Source organism: Saccopteryx leptura, chromosome 6 (assembly GCF_036850995.1).
Source record: "Saccopteryx leptura isolate mSacLep1 chromosome 6, mSacLep1_pri_phased_curated, whole genome shotgun sequence".
NCBI lineage: Eukaryota > Metazoa > Chordata > Mammalia > Chiroptera > Emballonuridae > Saccopteryx > Saccopteryx leptura.
The window spans coordinates 11169640-11190541 of NC_089508.1; the positions used below are offsets into that span (position 1 = coordinate 11169640).

Genomic DNA, 20902 nt, shown 5'->3' on the forward strand with positions numbered 1-20902 from the left:
TTGCCAAGTGGGTCCTCGTTGTGGTGCATGGAGGAGTCTATCTCTCTATCTCCCCTCCTCTCACTTGAAAGAAAAAAAGAAAGAAGGAAAGAAAGAGAGAGAGAGAGAGAGAGAAAAGAAGAGGAAAGGAAAAGGAAAAGGAAAAATGGAAAGGAAAGGAAAGGAAAGGAAAGGAAAGGAAAGGAAAGGAAAGGAAAGGAAAGGAAAGGAAAGGAAAGGAAAGGAAAGGAAAGAGCAAGTTTTAGCATTGTTAAAAATTGTGAAAAAGCAAAAAGGCCCTGGCCGGTTGGCTCATCGGCACAGTGTGTGGAAGTCCTGGGGTCAATTCTCTACCAGGGCACACAGGAGAAACACCCATTTGCTTCTCCACCCTTCCCCTTCTTCTTTCTCTCTATCTCTCTCTTCCCCTCCTGCAGCCAGGGCTCCATTGGAGCAAAGTTGGCCTGGGTGCTGAGGATGGCTCCATGGCCTCCACCCCGGGCGCTAGAATGGCTCTGGTTGCAAAGGAGCAATGCCCCAGATGGGCAGACCATCACCCCCATTGAGCATGCTGGGTGGATCTCAGCTGGGCGCATGCGAGAGTCTGTCTCTCTGCCTTCCCGCTTCTCACTTCAGAAAAAAAAAGTGTGAAAAAGAAAAACACATCTTAGAAAGGATGAAATAAAATACATGGAATTATCTTGCATGATTACTTTTGTGTCTTGCTTCTTTGGTCTAACACCATGTTTGTAAAATTCATCCATGGTTTTTATAGTTCAGGCTCATTTAATGTATGAATGTACCACATTTTTGTCCATGCTATTACTGATAGATATTTGGGTTATCAGTTTTCGATTCATATAACCAATGCTGCTATTAACATTCCTGTTCATATTACCTGGTGCACATGGACATAAGTTTATATATACACCCAATAGTGGATTTGCTGGGCCATAGGACAACGCAATATTCAACTTTCCTAGGTCATGCCAAACATCTTTCCCAAAATGGGTCTTCCTATTTTTATTTTTTGGTTCTTCCTATTTTTAACTCACACTAACAGGGTAGGTAGTTCATATTAATCCATATCCTCATTGATGAAATTGTCTTTAAAAAAAATTTTTTTTTACTACTCTGATTAGTCAGTGGTGTTACCTTATTGCAGCCCTAATTTATACTTCCTTTACACCAACATTGTTAAGCACATTTTAATTTGTTCATTTGGATTTCTTCATTTGTTCATGTCTTTTGCCCATTTCTTATATGATGTTCTTTTTTTTCTTGAATTATAGGAATTCTTTAAGTATTCTGGATCTAAACTTTTTCTTGGTTTTATGTACAGCAGATATCATTGTCTTTGTGTAGCTTGTCTTTTAAAAAATATATATACTTAATAATTTTTTAAATTTGATTGATTTTAGAGAAAAAGAGAAAATCGCCGATTTGTTATTTCACTTATTTATGCATCCATGATTTCGTATGTACCTTGACCAGGGATCAAACCTGCAACCTTGGCGTATTGAAAGGACACTCTAGCAACTAAGTTAGCTGGCCACAGCAAAATTATTATTTAAAATTATGTTCAGCCCTGGCCAAATAGCTCGGTTTGTTAGAGTATTGTCCTGATGCACTGAAGTTGTGGGTTTCATCCCTGGTCAGGGCACATACAGGAATAGATCGATGTTTCTGTGTCTCTCTTTTTCCCTTCCTCTCTCTCTAAAATCAATAGATAAATTTAATAAATAAATAAATAAATAAAGTTATTTTCATTCTGTCTTCCTATTTGGATTCCAAGCTTCTCAAAGGCAAATAATCATTTATTTTTTACCCCCGCATCTAGCCCTGTACTTCACGATGATATTAGATGCTTAAAAAAAAGTGTGTTGTACTGAACTGAATTGACAAATCTGAACCCTGATGAACTTGTAAACTGAGTTAATTCAGTATCTCAAAGGTGCAGCTAAGTGGATATGAATAAAACAAAATGCACGAACTAACAAGTAGAAAAAGTCACAGAACACTTACACGTGGGTTCTGTGAAGGCAAACTCTACCCCAGCAGTGTACTAGAGCTCTTCAAGTGTGCAGACAGACAAAAGACAAGGTGGAACCAGCAGATCTCATTCAGCTTTTCAAAAAGCCTTTGGTAGATTTCCACATCAAAGGCTTTCAGAAAAATGGTGTTGCCCTGGAATTACTTAGAATGCTATCATTGTCGGTATTGTTTTGTTTTTAATGCTGTTTCTAGGAAACAGAACCAAAGTCAAGCAATGAAGGTTAGAAATAAATGAGAAAGTGTAATTAGTGGAGACCAATCATATTTAACTTTTAATAAATTATCAAGAGGTGGTACGGACATTGGGATCTTAAGTTTCCAAATTAACAGCTCTTTTCATTAATGCAGTATTTAGCTGATGAAGACAAAGGCAAAATAATGGAAAATAACTGCAGGTAGCTTTAATTTAAATAAGATTCAATTATGTATTAAGGGGAAGTATAACAAGCTAGGGGAATAAGAGGTAGACATCTAGAGCCAGTTTTTTTGCTCCAACGAGATGGACCAATTTCCTTTGTATTTTTCCACTTTTCCATGCAGTTTTTGACTGTTGTCCACATCTGTGTACTCAGTTGAACAGAACCTTACTAGCAGGAGTGGACTGTTTTTTAGACAAGAGAATACTACCATCTCTGCTCATAACCTCCAAACATTTAAGGATTGGTGTAGGGAAAAACGCATGAGGTGAAAGGGGAAAAAATGAATACAAATTGGAAAGAGCTATCTTTTCTAGGAAGAGGTAATGAATAAGCACAAGAAAGAGATAACAAATATGAAAAAGATTCAGACAAAGCCACAATCATATTCAAAGAGATCTAGTCCTTCCATTGAAGGAAGTAAAAATCCTTAAATCCTCCAACTACAGAAATGAAGCATATATAAAATATCAGACTAAGAGATGGTTAAAAACACACCACAAAATTTGAAATGCTTCTTATCCTTTTAAGTTTAGAGGTGGTCTTGTTACTGGACATAGGACATAGCCCTTCGGGCCTGCCTAGGGCCAGCTGGGTAATGTGAGGGTTATTATTATTTTTTAAGTTTATTAATGATTTTAGAGCTAGAGTAAGAGGGAGAGAGATACAAAAACATTGATCTGTTCCTGTATGTGCCTTGCCTGGGGATCAAACCCACAACCTTTCATATTGAGACCTCTAACCAACCAAGGTGTCCAGCCAGGGCATATGAGGGTTCTCGACTTCATGCAGGAAAAATTCCACAACATGAGTCCAGGTGATTTTGAAAGTATGTTTTTTAAGGCTGAGAACAATGAAACAAAGAAGAGTTTAACATAGAAGAAAAACAGGGGAGCCTAGGCAGGCTGCTTTTTTTCTCTCTGGAAATGTTATAGCGAAGAACTGGGCCTGGGCTGGGCCACGTGGGCTCAGGTGGAACTCAGAGGACAGAAGAAGCTGCAGGAGAGGCTGGACAGGGCTGGCTGCTTTGTCTCACTGAGAACTGAGAGAAAAAGGGGCCTTGGGGACAGGCTCAGGGAGTTAGCCTGGGAGGAGCTGCCGCTGCCCACTGCTCCCCTGGTTGCAAGTCTCTTAGGGACCCTTAAGGTTCAGGAAATACAAGTGGGGAAGGGGAGGGAAAGGTGCTGCAGTCCTCTTGGGAGGGAGATGCTGGGCTCCTTGTTTTGAAGGTTTTTAAAGACTGGGAGTTAGGGGTAATCTTATGGGAGGATTTCAATAGACTATTCATATTCGTTAGCCCCCTTAGTCATTATTGCTAAATCTGGTTTGTTCACCTGGGGCCTAGAGCTAAACTACAGCTGAGGTCTGATGTTATCCCTAGGGAGGTGGTATTTTGCATCTGGCTGTAAATTGCTTGGCCAGTCTGTCTGTGTTTCAGTTTCACCATTCTAGTAGCCAAGGAATTCCTTAGCTTCTTACTACACTGCCTCAGTCTGAGAAGAAGAAAATGTTTGATGTGAATTAAAAAACTTGTTTCTTACCTGGCCTGTGGTGGCGCAGTGGATAAAGCGTCAACCTGGAATGCTGAGGTTGCTGGTTTGAAACTTGGCTTGCCAGGTCAAGGCATATATAACAAGCAATCAATGAACTACTAAAGTGAAGCAACTATGAGTTGATACTTCTTGCTCCATCCCCCCATTCCCATAAAATCAATAAATAAAATCTGTAATAAAAAACAAAAATACTGCCCTGGCCGGTTGGCTCAGTGGTAGAGCGTCGGCCTGCCGTGCGGAAGTCCCGGGTTCGATTCCCAGCCAGGGCACACAGGAGAGGCGCCCATCTGCTTCTCCACCCCTCCCCCTCTCCTTCCTCTCTGTCTCTCTCTTCCCCTCCCGCAGCGAGGCTCCATTGGAGTAAAGATGGCCTGAGCGCTGGGGATGGCTCCTTGGCCTCTGCCCCAGGCTCTAGAGTGGCTCTGGTCACGACAGAGCGACGCCCCGGAGGAGCAGAGCATCGCCCCCTGGTGGGCAGAGCGTAGCCCCCTGGTGGGCATGCCGGGTGGATCCCGGTAGGGCGCGTGCAGGAGTCTGACTGCCTCCCCGTTTCCAGCTTCAGAAAAATACGAACAACACACACACACACAAAAAAAAAAACAAAAATAAAAACTTGTTTCTCAAAGGATGAGTGTAGTTGAAATGCAAATACCTTAAAAAGGGTTTAAATGAATTCCCATAGGACAAACATCTTGTATTGCTAAGGCGGAGAGGTAATGACCTGGTGATCAGAGTCAGAATATCTGGGTTCTAGTATTGGCTTTCATACTTGTTAATGCTATGCGTGTGCTCCTGAGCAAAGGACTTGATATTCCAAAGCCTATCCTCGCAGCTGTAAAATGGTGATAATAATACCTCAAAGGGTAGTTTTGGTGCTCTAATGAAGCTATGTATTTAATGGTGTTTTGAGAGGTGTTTTGAGAACTATAAGGTGCTCCATGAAAACAAGATGTTTTTGTTATTGCATCGCTGAAATTTTTGCAAACTTCCAAACAAGGGGCATTTGATTAGAGCAAATTGGCTCTTCCACGTGGCAACTGTGGGCTTTCAACAATTCTTGTCCATTTATGAGTGTCTTGTTGAGAAAAACTTTTCAGTGTCTTTTTTTTTCTTGATTGACTTCAGAGAGACAGAGAGAGAAAAAGAGAGAAAGAGAGAGAAACATTCATCTGTTGTTCCACTTAGTTGTGAATTCATTGGTTGTCCCTAGTATTTACCAAGGGAGAACCCACAACCTTGGTGTTTCCGGAAGACACTGACTGAGCTAACTCACCACAGCCAAGATTCTTTTTAACCTACTATACAACTAGCAAGGTGGTGACTATAAAAGTACCAGGCAGACAGGGCTTAATATAAGCTGCCAAACACCAAGAATGTCGGAAAGGACTTCGTGGAAGTTCAGTTTCCTCTGAGATTGATGCCTTGTGTGCGATCAATCAGGATGTCGGCCGCCGAATGTAAACATGAATTGGTAGAACTGGTGGTCCAGCAACGTCCTAATAACTCAACTCCGAAACATTTAATGATTTGTCACCATTCCCTGGAATGAGCAGGATGCTACAACGAACTTCAACCAGAGCCCCAACCCCAGCGCGGAGCGACAATAATGCGCGCGCGCTCGTTTCCGACGGGTCCCACGAACACACCTCCCCATCCCGGCCCAGTGCACGCGCCGCTGGCGGCCCATGTGACCCCGGGCGCGTCGACGGCGGGAGAGGGCGGGGGCTCCGGCTGGCTCCGCAGCGCCGCGCAGGCGCCCCAGGGCCGCGCCGAGCCGAGCCCCTCCTGCTCCCCCTAAGAGCCAAAATGGCGGCGAGGGGAACCTGGAGCAGCCCTGGAGCCTGAGCCACTGACAGGATCGGAGAGGGCGGCAGCGGCGGCGGCAGGAGGGGGAGGATGGCAGGGGGTGCTGGCGCCGGTGCGGACGGCGGTGCTGGTGGCGGCGGTGGCGGGGGCGACGGTCGCGGTCCCAGCGGCAGCAGTGGCAGCAGCAGCGGCGGCGGCGGCGGCGGCGGGAGGAGCCTCCAGGGTGAGTGTCCCTCGGGGTCTCGGAGGCTGTGAGCCGAGGCTGTGCCCGGCGCGGCGGCGCGGCGCGGGGCGTCCCAGCGAGGAAGGGGCTGAGCCTGGGCGGCGAGGGGGCCGGGCCGCCGCGGGAGGCGCCGGGCCGCTGGCGGGGAAGGGACAGTCGTCCGTCCGGGGGTGAGGCGACGACGGCGTCGGCTGACTGGCCGGTCCCAGAGCATTCCGAGGGGCGGGCTTGGCTGTGCGCCGCCGTCCCGGGGGCAGAGGTGCGAGGTGTGGCGCTCGGGGTGGGGGGAGCGGCCCGAGGTGGCCCGGCCGGGCTCCGGGCTCCGGGCTCCGGGCTCCGAGGGGCGGGACCCGCCGCTGCCAGGACGCCGGGAACCCGCTCCCGAGGCTCCGGCTCGTGTTTACCCGGCGGCGGGGCTGCGAGTGCCCCGGCGGGGACTGCGAGCGGCCGGCCGGAATTGACGGGGGAGAGGCCTGGAAGCCGGCCGCTCCCAGGGGGAGAAGTTGGATGGTTCGGTAAGTTTCTGTTTCGGGATCACACGGGGACTGCGCTTTGACAGGTCGGAAAGCAGACAATGCTGAGAGTTGGATAAAGGAGTCAGTGCTTGGAGCACTTGAATGGCTAAAAAGCGTGCCCCTTTTTTCGGTTTCTTGTCATTTGCACAACTGTTCACTGTCCTTAGCCCGAGGATGAGAACTTTCTCACTTTTTTTTTTTTTTTTAAGCTTTGAGTGTTGTTGCTTCTGCGTTGAACTACAATAGCAGCACGTCTTCGCATACCGCACAGATAATAAGTATTCTGGATTAGGCCTAATTTACAGAAGCAGTCTTGGTTATCTTTACCAGAGCACGATTCCCTCTGCTAAAACTGTGACATAGACATTTTAACAGGATTACTTAGTTTTTTTCAACTAACAGAGTCTTTTGTCTTTGAATAGCATATGTTTCTTTGCTAGCTGAAATGAATTATTTTCTTCCAGGAATGTGGAAGAAAGATTTGAAATCGTAAGAATCATACGTGGTAATGGCAGCTGTGGTTAAACTTGTCTTGAGACTTTGAAGTCAGGAAAACCATTAGAGATCTGGTATGACTTGTTTTAGAGCCGGTAAAGTAGGCACAGGGAGAAAGACGTGATTTACTGTGGGTCCTACCGCTGGTCAGGGATTGGGCCAAAACTGGGATCGAGGCCTCTCTGTGCCCCATTTAGAGAGCTCTTTACATTACAGTCTTGATCCTCTTATTCATTGATTGCATGCTTCACCACCACTACCCATCGCTAGGTCTTTGTGCAGTAAAGTTGAAAGCGGACAAGAGAGAACCTTGCTCTGATTCTGACAGCTACCATCAGTTACCATAAGTGACTGATGACTTTTTTTCCTAACCTGAATTTAATAAAAAGTAACTGACATTTTCACTTAGAGTTTTCAGAGGCCTGTGACATTTTTGCCCAATTATAAACAGCATTCCTGGCTCATTCTTGTATGCATTCAATAAAACCTAAAAGTCAGTATTCTGTCCCACAGTCTCTTGTGGTGTTCTGTGCCCCAACATCAGTATTTAAACAGGGTTTCTTTGTATCAGACTCTGATTTTAAGATTTCAAACACCCGTTTTGTGTTTGCCATGTTGTGCCACCTAGTTTCCATGTGTCTGGTTGACTCACAGCAGTTTTCTTTGTTGTGTCACAGATTAACTTGCAGAAATATAATAATGTCAAATTATTCTGATTTGGTAGTCTAGTCAGTGAAATGCACACTATCACTTAAACAGGTGATCTGCTTTGTGTTTTGCATTATACTACAGGGAAAAAGAAAAAGGTATAATATATAGACTTTACCCTCAGGAAAGATAAGATGTACCTCTATGAGTCTGGAAGACAGTCTGGTAAGTTCCACCAATGCAAAGAATGCTGTAGGTGTTCTGGTTAGAGGGAGATGAATGAGGCGTCAGGAGTCTAAAGAACTTCCTGGAACACTTGGGACTTGCGCTAGCCTGTAAGGGTTTAGATTTTCAGAGAGATTGGAGCAGTTACTTTGTGAGGCAAAAGCAAGAGCATAAAGTGGAGATTAGCTTTGGGAGAGGGGAATGGAGGGAAACTAGAATGAGCTGACAACTAAATTTCTTTGCGGGACTAAAAGGAACACATTAGACAGTTGAAAGATTCCTGTCCTCGTAAGAGTTTGAGTACTGAATTGAGGAGGTTTAGATTTTTTTTATCCTCTTTTGCAAGTTATGGGAAGCCTTTGAAAGTTTGGAAGCCAGACATTAATGTGATAAACTAGCTGATGGACTTGTCAGTTATCAACAGATTGAGTTAGAATGAGAAGAGACTGGCATGAACCAAGGATGACAATAGCTGTTGCAGTTATTTGGATATGAAGAGATGAGATCTTAGACTAGTCAAGAGTCAATAGGAAGGATACATAGCAGGTGTTATTTTTGTTTGTGTTGTGGTAAATACACATAATATGAAATTCCATTTTAACCCGTTCTAAATCTATAGTTCTGTGTCATTAAGATTATTGTAAAACCATCACCACCATCCATCTCCAGAACTCTCTTCATCCCCAACTGAAATTCTCTGTTAAACACTATGTCGCTATTTCCCTTGACCCATAGCCCCTGACAATCACCATTCTACTTTCTGTCTCTGACTTTGGCTACTCTGGGAACCTCATTTAAGTGGACTCGTACAGTACTTATCCTTGTGTGACTGGTTTATTCCATGTAGCATAATATCTTCAAGGTTCATCCATATTGTAGCATTTGTCAGGATTTCCTGGCCCTGGCCGGTTGGCTCAGCAATAGAGCATCGAACTGGTGTGTAAAAGTCCCGGGTTCGAGTTCCAGTCAGGGCACATAGGAGAATTGACCATCTGCTTCTCCACCCCTCCTCCTGCTTCTCTCTCTCTCTCTCTCTCTCTTTTTTTCTTCTCCTCCTACAGCCGTGGTTTAGTTGATTCCAGCATATCGGCCCCTGGTGCTGAGGATGGGTAGATCATTGGCCCCAGACGGAGGTTGCCAGGTGGATCCCCGACGGGGTGCATGCAGGAGTCTGTTTCTATATCTCCCCACCTCTCACTTAAGAAAAAAAAAAAGAATTTTCTTCATTTTTAAGGCTGAATAATATTCTGTTGTATGTATATACTACATTTGTTTATCGGTTTATCTGTCAGTGGATACTTGGTTTGCTTATATTGTTTGCCTTTTGGAAACAATGTTGCAATGAGCATGAGTGTAGAAATATCTGAGTACATGCTTTCATTTCTTTTTGTTGTATACCCAGAAAGTTTTACATTCCCACCAGCACTGTAGAAGGGTTCCAGTTTCTCCACATCCTCCTAACACTTGTAATTTTATTTTGATAATAGTCATCATAATGGGTGTGAAGTGGCATGTCATTGTTTGGTGTTTTGAGGGTTTTTCTTGTGACAGACAGATAGGGACAGACAGGAAGGGAGAGAGATGAGAAGCATCAGTTCTTTGTTGCGGCACCTTATTTGTTCATTGATTGCTTTCTCATATGTGCCTTGCCGGGGGTGGGGGAGCCTACAGCAGACGGAGTGACCCTTGCTCAAACCAGCGACCTTGGGCTCAAGCTGGTGAGCCTTGCTTGAGCCCAAACCAGCCCACCCTCAAGCTGTCAACCTTGGAATTTCGAACCTGTGTCCTTCACGTCCCAGTCGCATGCTCTATCCACTGTGCCACTGCCTGGTTAGGCTCATTGTGGTTTTAATGTCCATTTCACTGATGATTTAGTGATCCTAGCATTTTTTATGCTTACCAGCCTTTTGTATATCTTCTTCGGAGAAATATCTATTTAAATTATTTGCCCATTTTAATTTTTTTTTATTAAGAATATTTTTATTGATTGATTTTAGAGAGATGGAAGAAGGGAGAATGACAAAGAGAGGGAAGCATTTGTTTGTTGTTCCACTTAGTTGTGGAACCAACATTCATTGGTTGCTTCCTGTATGTGCCCTATCTGGATTGAACTCGCAACCTTGGTGTTTCTGGTCAATGTTCTAATCAACTGAGCTAACAGGCCAAGGCCCATTTGCCCATTTTTAAATTGAGTTGTTTTTTCTGTTGTGGTGGTTGTTGTTGGTGGTGGTAGTTCTTTATATGTTCTGGATATCAATTCCTTATCAAATGTATGATGTGTAGGTAATTTTTGCCATTCTGTGCATTGCCTTTTTACCATGTCAAGTATCTTTGATGAACAAAGGTTTATAATTTTGATAAAGTCCAGGTATTAAACTTCTCTATTCTAAAAAGAAACAGGTAAGTGAGTTGTTGTTTTTTAAAGGTGTCTTTTTAAAAATGAGATAACATTTTTCTTTTTAAGTTGATGCTCGTGGAAGGAAGTTAGTTATCAGAGTCCAGAATTTCAGAGGCATAATTTACTTTAGGTTTTTAATAAAATTCAAACATTTATTACCTCTTTTATTTGCAAAACAAGTTCAAAAATATTTAATGCAAATTGCAGTGATTTTTAATATATTTTAATTATTAAAATTTTGACAGTTTGTAAATTTGGTATTATAAATTGAGTCACAATATCCTTACTATCTTAAGTAATATAGAAACTTCAAAAATATATAATGTACTATTTTACAATTGACATTAAATCCATGTAGTGAATGTAACGTTAAGGTTGGAATAAATAGGAATCTTATTTATTTATTTATTTATTTATTTTAAAGAGAGAGGAAGAAAGAGAGACAGGCAGAAACATTGATCTGTTCCTGTATGTTCTGTGACCAGGGATCAAACCCACAACCTTCACACATCAGGATAATGCTTTAACCAACTGAGCTATCTGGTCAGGGTGATAGAATAATCTTAATCCAATACATAGCACATCCTTTTAATTACAGAATTTTAAAAAAGTTCCCTTGTTTGAGCATTGTGGAAGTGTTTTATAATAGTTGTGATGTAATCCCACTAGACTGGGATTCAGCTTCCATTCAGATTCTGACTACTGTTATAGTTATGTGATCTTAAGCAAGCCGTTTAACCTGTTGAAGGCTTAATTTTCCTCATTTGTAAAACAACACGCATATGCATATGTGGATAACAGTGTCTTACAAAGCAATTTTGCCACCTTATAAGTACTTATTCTGTGCTTTCCCTTGCTGTTACTCCTTCCTTACTAGTCTGGACCTTTTATTGAACAGCCCCCCAACCAAGTCTCTGCTGCCTATTCTGTCATTCTTCCTAGCTTTTTCTGGCTAGTCTCTAAATTGCTGCCATACTTATGTTTCTGAAAACCCTATTGGAGCATGTTACTTTCCTCCTTAAAGCTGGATTCACTTCTGTTGTCCAAAGTCCAAACTCAGAGAGTTTGAGCTGGGTCCAGCCTTAGATTTCCCGTCACTTCAGCCATCCCAAGCTGTTTCTTGTTTTCTGTGCTTCTGTTTTTCATGTGTTTCTCCCAGTGCTTGGAGTTCTTATTCTTCAGCATCCAGGAGACTGAGAAGATGATTCATCACCCACTCCAGGGCTGGGTTTTGATTACTCAAAGCCAATCAGCTCAAGGCATTTTCCTGTAAACTGTTATTTGTCCCAGTCATATTGAAGGGAAGGAAACATTCTCTTTTTGGGGAGAGGATTTTTCCCTTTTTGTATATGAACTAGAGAACATGTGACCCAAATTGCCACTGGGATGATGAAGCATGCCCTGAGGATGGCGGAGCAGCAAGGTAGAGCGAACCTGGGTCCATGATAACATTATTTTACACAAATATTGTACTAGGCTTGGGACTTTGCCTACCACAGGATTTTTCCTTGTGATACATATAAATTCCTTATTGTTTAAGCCAATTCTTTGGAGCTATTTGCCATTAAAAAAAGTCTGATTGATACAAGACTTTGGACCTTCTCCATCCCTTCTTGCACTGTACTAGAATTACTTGCTTGTATATCTGGCTTCGCCACATAACTCCCGTGTGCTTTCAGCCAAAACCTACAGAATGCAGCACGGCGTCTTGTACATTATAGATACTCAGTGCGTAGTTGTTAGGATGAACTAATAACAGGAAAAAGTGATTTGTAAACAATTTTTATACATATGACATATGGTATTGCCTTTAAACTAAAGCAAAATGGAAAAATCAATTAGACCAGACATGCAAAATAGTTTTTGCTGGCCCTTAATTATTTTCTACAAGTGTTCACTTAGATAAAAGTTTGTCAGTCTCTTAAATGTTATGAAAAAAAAAAAATCTTACCTACTAAAGAGGAATCCTGAAAGGAGCAATACATGAACTATGTTGTTACTGTGCAATTCCATCCATCATCCGTCCATCCATCTATCCATCCTTCCATCCTTCCATCCTTTCTGTTCTGCCTCATTCAGAGAGAGGAGAATGAAGCCTGTCCTGTCTCCATTGAAGACTTAGTGTGAGAGTAAAATGACTTAATGTGTGAAAAAGCTCTTGTAAAATACCTGCCCTACAATTGTTACATGAATGTAAAAAAAGGAAAGACGTCATTGCTTCTCTGCCTGTTTTAGTGGGGTTTTAAACTTATGATTAAAAATCTATGACATAAAATTTTCTATTTTAACTAGGCTTAAGTGTATAGTTCTCTGACTTTAAGTACAGTCATCTTATTGTGTGTGCAACCATCACCACCATCTATTCCTAGAACTTTTTTATCTTCCCCAGCTGAAGCACTGTGCCCATTAAATACTAACTTCTCAATCCCTGGTAACCATCATTCTACTTTCTATCTCTGATTCTGAATACTTTGGGTACCTCACATCTGTAACTCAGGTGACAATTGTCCTTGTGTGACTTGTTATTTTTACTTAACATAATGTTCTCAAGATATATCCACGTTGTGACATGTATCAGAATTTTTTTCCTTTTTAAGGCCTAAAAAATATTCCATTGTGTATATATTTCACATGTGTTCATCCATTTATCTGTTGACGAACACTTAGTTTGTTCCACCTTTTGGCCATTGTGAATAATGTTTCTGTGAACATGTGTGTACAGATATCTGTTTGAGTCCCTGGTTTTTTAGTTTTTTGTGGGGGAAGTATATTGCCAGAAGTGGAATTGCTGGATTGTGTGATAATCCTATGTTCAATTTTTTGAAGAATTATTATTATTATTATTATTATTATTTTTTTTTTTTTTGTATTTTTCCGAAGCTGGAAACAGGGAGGCAGTCAGACAGACTCCCGCATGCCCCCGACTGGGATCCACCCGGCACACCCACCAGGGGGCGATGCTCTGCCCATCCGGCGCGTTGCTCTGTTGCCTGGGGCAGAGGCCAAGGAGCCATCCCCAGCATCCGGGCCATCTTTTGCTCCAATGGAGCCTCAGCTGCAGGAGGGGAAGAGAGAAACAGAGAGGAAGGAGAGGGGGAGGGGTGGAGAAGCAGATAGGCGCTTCTCCTGTGTGCCCTGGCCGGGAATCGAACCCGGGACTCCTGCACGCCAGGCCGACACTCTACCACTGAGCCAACCGGCCAGGGCAAAGAATTATTTTTTTTAAGATTTTATTTATTGATTTTAGAGAGACAAGAGAGAGAGAGAAAGGCTGGGGCAGGGGACAGGAAGCACTAGCTCACAGTCACTTCTTGAATGTGCCTTGACCGAGTAAGCCTGTGGTCTCGAACCAGCAACCTCAGCATTCCAGGTCAAGGCTTTATCCACTGCACTACCACAGGCCAGGCAGTGGTATTTTTTTGTTTGTTTAAATAATTACTTCATTGGATATGTATTTTGAAACATCTCAACAGAATATTTGAGGCTCATGTGACCCACGAGTCCTGTTTTAGGAAATGTGTTTTCTTCCTCCCGAGTATTAGTGCAATTTTTAAATACACTCTTCTGAGAGGTTTAGAGTATATAGAAGGAATATAGTTCCTGAAAAAGGTTTTGGTCTGAAAAGTTTAAAGAATGGTTACAAACAAGTCTTTCCTTATTAAATGTTTATTTTTGAAAAACTGACTTTATTTAGCAGCTTTCAACACAATGCCTCCTGTGTGCCAGGCACTCTTCTGTGTTCTGAGGAGTTAGTGTTGAATAACTGAAATTATGACTCTCATAGAGCTTACACTGTGCTGTGAGACAATTAGCAAGCAGTCAGGAATATCATTTCAAATGATGTAAAGAAAAATAAGCTGCAGAAATGGAGTGGAGAATGGTGGATAGGATGGAATAGGATTTTATATACATACAGGATGATTAGGAAAAGCCTCTGAGGGTATGACATTTAGGCAGACATGAATCAATGAGAGTGAACTGTGTGAGGACTTTGTGAAAAGTATTCCGGGAGAAGTTTCAGGATAGCAAGCCCCAAGGTAGCAACAGGAAATGCTTTTCAAGGAGGCAACTCAGGAATGAAATGAAGACCTATCTCAACTAGTACCCAATACCTATATAAGGAAATGGAAAACTAAAGGAAAAACTAAAGATGGAAAAATGTTAGGGAATTTTATTTGTATATTCTGTTAATGATTCTAGAAAATACTGTACATTTATTCTATTCGTTTGTGGGATGAGAGGTGCTGGCAAGGTGTCACTGCGGACAAGATATTCCAGTGATGATTACCACATAGAACATATCTTCTCTCTCGGAGGTGTTATTTTTCTTGGCACAGGCAACCCAAAAGGTATTATCTTCTGTTCAGAGAATACAGATATGAGATAACTGATAAAAGAATCTTAGTTTCAAGAAGTGATCTCTGAAAATCTTAGTTAATAAAATACTTTAAGATATCTTACTGATAGTATCAGATGACGGTGCAGATACTGTTGGGTGAAGACATGGACTGAGACATGTGCAAGATTGCGGGAGGACTGGGATAGCACCTTTGTTTCCCCAGGCACTGTGCAGTAGTGCAGTGAGGCAGATGGCTTTGTGCCTGAAGAAATGGACAGTGTAGGGTCACATCTCAGACTCTCCATTTATCTTTTGCAAACACTGATATTTATTTGTAAATAAAATCCTCAATCAGAAGTAGGTGAATTGTCATACTGAGAGAAGGCTGTATTGTAATACATATCTTTGCAGAAGTGAAAATATCAGGAGGGTCGTTTTTAGACTTCTTCCTTTCCGTGTGCTCTGTTTGCATTATTTCTTCCTTGGCACGTCCTTCTGGGACCTCAAACCCATTATCTTTATTATTCCCAGTTCACCCACAGATTGCATCCCGTGTTTCTTCTTGGTTCACCGCTTTGCTAACCACCCAGTCATGCAAAGCGGAGACCTCATCATCATTCCCTTCACTCTCCGCATCGCCCACTCCCTCATTTGGTGAACATTTACTGGGTGTTCTATGATAAGGTCTTCATGTGGATAATCTTAGTTTTGTATTATAGATGCCCTAAACAAATGCAGAACGGTGTTTTAAGAGGTGCAAACTTCAGTTGCGTAAACAGGACCTAGAATCTGTTCCAGTCTTATATATTGTGACTATATTGTCTGTCCCCTTCCAGTGTTTCTGCTACAACAAGGAAGTGGCAAACGGTGAAGGGTGGGGTTCTGGGGGGAGATAGGGAAGTGTTGTTATGTGTATATATTTATTTATTTTTAGAGAGAGATGGAGAGAGAAAGAGAGAGAAATGGGGGAGGAGCAGGAAGCCTCAACTCCCATATGTGCCCTGACTAGGCAAGCCTGGGGTTTGGAACCAGCAACCTCAGCATTCCAAGCTGATGCTTTTATACACTGTACCACCACAGGTCAGGCAGGAAAAAAATTTAAAATCATAGTTGTAAGAAAGGCCTGTACTGATTCTCTACTTTTACCTAAGAGGTCTTGTTGGTGTCTCTGCAAGAGGGTCCTTCATAGCTAGTTGCTCAAAACTTGTTCTTCATCAAACCTATCACTACTTACTACTTCTTTTACTAGGACCACTCTATATATGATTCTTTCTAAGCATAGACTTAAGAAATTTAGAAACACATCTTCATTTGGCATGCTAACAGAGATTCTGTAGATATCCGCATCTAATGGGCAGAAGCCCATCAGAATGGAACGAGTGGCCATTATTAAAGCCAGTGCCCCAGTATATACAGCTTGCTCTTCACTTTTACTGAAAACTTAAAGTAGTCAGTTTCCCTCCCATATTTATTTGCACTCTCATAGTCTGGGTGCTGGGAGAGGCAATGGAATTTTAGTATAGAGCTATTTCTAGCTCCCAAACCATTATATCTTCCCATTTATTTTTTTTAATTTTATTGATTTTTTTTAGAGAGAGAGAGAGAGAGAGAGAGATTTTTTCTACTTATTTATGCATTCATTGGTCAATTCTTTTTCTTTTTAAATTTTATTTATTTATTTTGCAGAGCAAGGAGGGTGGGGGGAGCCAGAAGTATCAATTCATAGTTGCTTCACTTTAGTTGTTCATTGATTTGTTTGTCATATATACCTTGACCAGGCAAGACCAGGGTTTCGAACCAGTGACAGCAGCATTCCAGGTCAACACTCTATCCACTGCGCCACCACAGGCCAGGCCATTGGTTGATTCTTGTATGTGCCTTAACCAGAGATTGAACTTGCAATCTTAGCATATTGGGATGATACTCGAACCAACTGAGCTACCCAGCCAGTGCTATATCTTCCTACTTAACAAGAACTTCAATAATTCATGGAACCATTTACATGACTATTGATGATCCAGTACTTTGGAATTGGATGTCTTTATGAAAACTTCTTTGGATGAGGATACTGTTGAGTGATTGTATTCATGCTTCTGTTTTGTTCTTTATTTTGCTCTTCCCCACATGCAGCCGTAGTCACAAGCTTACTTTTGGGCTCATTCAAGGACCGTGTTTTCTTTCTTTTTTTTTTAGAGACAGAGTGAGAGTCAGAGAGAGGGATAGATAGGGACAGACAGATAGGAACCGAGAGAGATGAGAAGCATCAATCATCAGTTTTTCGTTGCGACACCTTAGTTGTTCATTGATTGATTTTCTCATATGTGCCTTGACCGCGGGCCTTCAGCAGACCGAGTAACCCCTTGCTTGAGCCAGCAAGCTTGCATCCAAGCTGGTGAGCTTTGTTCAAACCAGATGAGCCCGCGCTCAAGCTGGAGGCCTCGGGGACTTGAACCTGGGTCCTCTGCATCCAAGTCCGACGCTCTATCAACTGCACCACCGCCTGGTCAGGCAAGAACCATGTTTTCTTATCTCTCCAGCTCTACCTGTGGAACCCTCAAAAACTCATCAATGGGAAATACGCTCTTGTGTATTTTTTTTTTTTTTTTTTGTATTTTTCTGAAGCTGGAAACGGGGAGAGACAGTCAGGCAGACTCCCGCATGCGCCTGACCGGGATCCACCTGGCACGCCCACCAGGGGCGATGCTCTGCCCACCAGGGGGCGATGCTCTGCCCCTCCGGGGCGTCGCTCTGCCGTGACCAGAGCCACTCTAGGGCCTGGGGCAGAGGCCAAGGAGCCATCCCCAGCGCCCGGGCCATCTTTGCTCCAATGGAGCCTCAGCTGCGGGAGGGGAAGAGAGAGACAGAGAGGAAGGAGGGGGGGTGGAGAAGCAAATGGGCGCTTCTCCTATGTGCCCTGGCTGGGAATCGAACCCGGGTCCCCCGCACGCCAGGCCGACACTCTACTGTTGAGCCAACCGGCCAAAGCCGCTCTTGTGTATTTTTTAACATTTGCTAAATAAGTTGTGTCAGATAATGTGAATATTTTGGTTTTGAATGAATTTTATGACACATTTTATGTTTTTTCTTTTAAATTCAGTTGTTTAAATTCTCTGGTTTTAGCTCTATTTTTCTCTGCAAATTCTCTGTAAATGCAAATCTAGACTCAGGTGTCTCATTGCCTTCTCTACAACAGCCGGAGTTGCTTTTCTATGTACCACTAAGCCAACAGTAGAGACAGTTGTCCCAATTAGAACAGTTATTTCACTTATTCACTCAAATATTGTGTGCCTGGCTTAAAACTAGTCTTTTCTATCACGAACCAAATGAGACTCTCCCTTCATGAGACAGTTGACTGGGCTGGTTCTGTAGTATAGTTTGGAGAGCCTCATAGTCATTCCCACCCTCTGCTGTAGGCTCTTTCTCCTAGCTGCTGGAGAAAATCTTGTTGAACCTTCCAGAGCTGCCCCACTTATGGGTGATCTAGGTTCTACGGGAAGAACAGAAGTTCCGGTGTTGGGGATGGCAGGGCCGAGCAGCTCCTGCTCTGGCTGTGTGTGTGTCACTGCTCTGGCCCCGGCGTCCCTGTCAGGTCTCAGCACGGCCAGTGGCTCAGACAAGAGGGATAAGCGAGGCCCGGGGGCTGAGATGGAGGCTTCTGGACGTTTTCAGCCTTCTGTTCCCATTTTTTCACCTGTTACTTCATGAGGATCTTATTCTGAGGTTTTAAATCTGGATGAAGCATTTTGAGTGTGAGCTTTGAGGTGAAAGTGGCAAAGAGGTCCATTCACGTCTTCATAGTGGAGCAACATAGCTCCTTTATCCATCACTTTCCAGTCATTGGTCCTCAGCTTTAAGTGTCTGGAAACGGAGTTTCTCAGACTCCCTGAACCTCTCCAATATGTAGTTCATATTCCAGGCCAGGTCAGACCTGGCACAAGACCGGGTCCCTCATGAAAACCCTTCTCTTGCGATGAGCTACTTCTGCTCTCCAGTGTCAGTCCATTATCTTACTGAACTCTTAAAACAACCTTGTAAAGTGAGTGATATTATCCTCATTTTAGAGATAAAGCTAGTGAAGTACTAATTAACACTTTCCTGGAACTATGTAATAAGAATCCTTAAGTAGGTCTTCTTGCATCAAATGTCTTCTGCCTTGAGGCCATTTAGTAATTTTTCTAAAACAAATATAGTGATGCTTCTCTCGTATTCTAGCCTTTGCTCCAGTAGTACCTCACTGTTTTTTTTTTTTAATTTTATTGAATTTACCGGATGGCATTGTTTAATAAAATTATATAGGTTTCAAGTGTACAATTCTATAATACATAACCTATGTATTGTATTGTATGTTCATGCCATTGTGTTCTGAATAAAGGCCCAACATCTTAGAATGGGATTTGAGGCTTTTTGATCCAACTTCTTCCCATACAGTCAAATATTTCTTTTTTTTTATTTAAGACTTTATTCATTTTAGAGAGAGAGACAGAGAGAGAAAGTGGGGAGGAGCAGGAAGCATCAACTCCCTTATGTGCCTTGACCAGGCAAGCCCAGGGTTTCGAGCCAGTGACCTCAGCATTCCAGGATGGCATTTTATCCACTGTATCACCACAGGTCAGGTGCATACATTCAAACATATGAACTCCTTAGGCCTTAGACTCATTATTTATCAACATTCATGGTAATAGCTAACATTTATTTACTCAAATAATTGTGTGTCTAGTTTGTGTTCTGTGGTGGATAATAAGGATTCTTTATTAATGTGAGAAGAGGGGAGACAGTGAGACAGACTCCCACATGTGCCCTAACCGGGATCCACCTGGCTACCCATCTGGGGATAATGCTGGAATCAATGCAGCTGTTTTTAGCACCTGAGGCTGACCACTCGGACCAACAAGCTATCCTCAATGCCTGGGGCCACACTTGAACCCATTGTGCCACTGGCTGCAGGAGGGGAAGAGGGAGAGAGGGAGGGGGGAGTGAAACAGATGGTTACTTCTCTTGGTGTGCACTGACCAGGAATCGGACCTGGGACATCCATATACCAGGCCAGTGCTCTATTCACTGTGCCAACCAGCTAGGGCCAGGGTTCTAAGATAAATAGGCTAAGTACCTTCCCTTGGGAGACTTAACAGTTCAGTGCAAATATAAGTAATTATGCTGCAATATTAGTAGATAATAGAGGTATAGAGTTATGAGAACTAGGAGTGGGACACTGACTAGGATGGGAGTTATTCCTACTTATCCTATTTTCTAATACCTTAAATGACCTTTTCTTTTTCAGTCAGTGCATTCCTATTCTTGAAGGTCTGGCTCTAAACTAGGAAGCCAGAACACTAGTCTTTTTCTTAATTTCATAAGAGATCCTATTCAGGATACAATCACTGCTGTATTCCCAGGACCTAAGTGCCTAGCAGATGGTAAATGCTCAGAATTAGATGGATGGGTGAGTGGGTGGATGGGTCGATGATCAAGCGTAAAAAAGTGTTATCCTGCCATCAAGGGACACGCAGTCTAGCTGTAAATATTCAGAAAGGCACTTTTGCTTTGATTTCATAAGCTGTCCTTTCAGTTACATCATATATTTTTTTTGTTTAACACGAAAGATCCTTTTAAGTAACAAAAGTCACACTGTCAGGTGTGTACTCACTTCCCATTTCTGGAATGGAACTAACTGTATTTGTCTGGCTCTGGAAATCTTTTCTTCAAACATGTGGGATAATAAGAAATTGCAAAGGTAACTTTGTTCATAAGAGCCTGAAAGCCAACTAAGCCTGACTTTGTAATTTGCCAGCTCTGACCTTGGTTAAGTAACAGCCTTCCTTGCCTCATTTTCCTAACTTCTGGGTTTCTCCTTGTGTAAAGTGGGGATAATAATAGACCTACACCTCATGTTATTGAGAAAATTAAAGGAGTTAATTCATTTAAACTGCTTAAGAATGGCTGGCTCATAGTACTTAATATCTGATGGGTATTATAATTATTGTAATCACAGTATACATATAGCTCTAGATTTTTATTTCTATGAGAGTCTGGTAACATTTATTAAAAATTTAGTTTTAATTTACCAATTTTAGAAAGAGAAAAAAACATCAGTCTACTGTACTAATTTATGCATTCATTGGTTGTAATAACAAATATTTAAATGCTAACTCTAAGCTTTACACGTCATTTTTAAGCATTTAAATATAAGCCAAAACAATTTTGATAATTCTGGAATCTGGATAATAGAGTTTTGGGGGCTCAGTATACTATT

The 20902-nt window shown here is 42.4% G+C and overlaps 1 protein-coding gene and 1 non-coding gene across 5 annotated transcripts in view; both read left to right on the forward strand.

Annotated features, from left to right (window-relative positions):
* Window positions 1–4196: 4196 nt before the first annotated feature.
* TRNAG-GCC (transfer RNA glycine (anticodon GCC)) lies at window positions 4197–4272 on the forward strand. The gene has a single exon. It is a non-coding gene; the product is annotated as a tRNA-Gly (tRNA).
* Window positions 4273–5315: 1043 nt separating this feature from the next.
* BTBD7 (BTB domain containing 7) overlaps window positions 5316–20902 on the forward strand; it is a 72733-nt gene continuing 57146 nt past the window's right edge. For 3 of the 4 annotated variants that reach the window (XM_066344677.1, XM_066344679.1, XM_066344680.1), the window contains exon 1: window positions 5316–6032. The gene's annotated coding sequence lies outside the window, so the exon portion shown is untranslated. Of the gene's footprint in view, window positions 6033–6088; window positions 6548–20902 lie in introns of those variants that run through there. The other variant, XM_066344678.1, reaches the window with a different exon arrangement.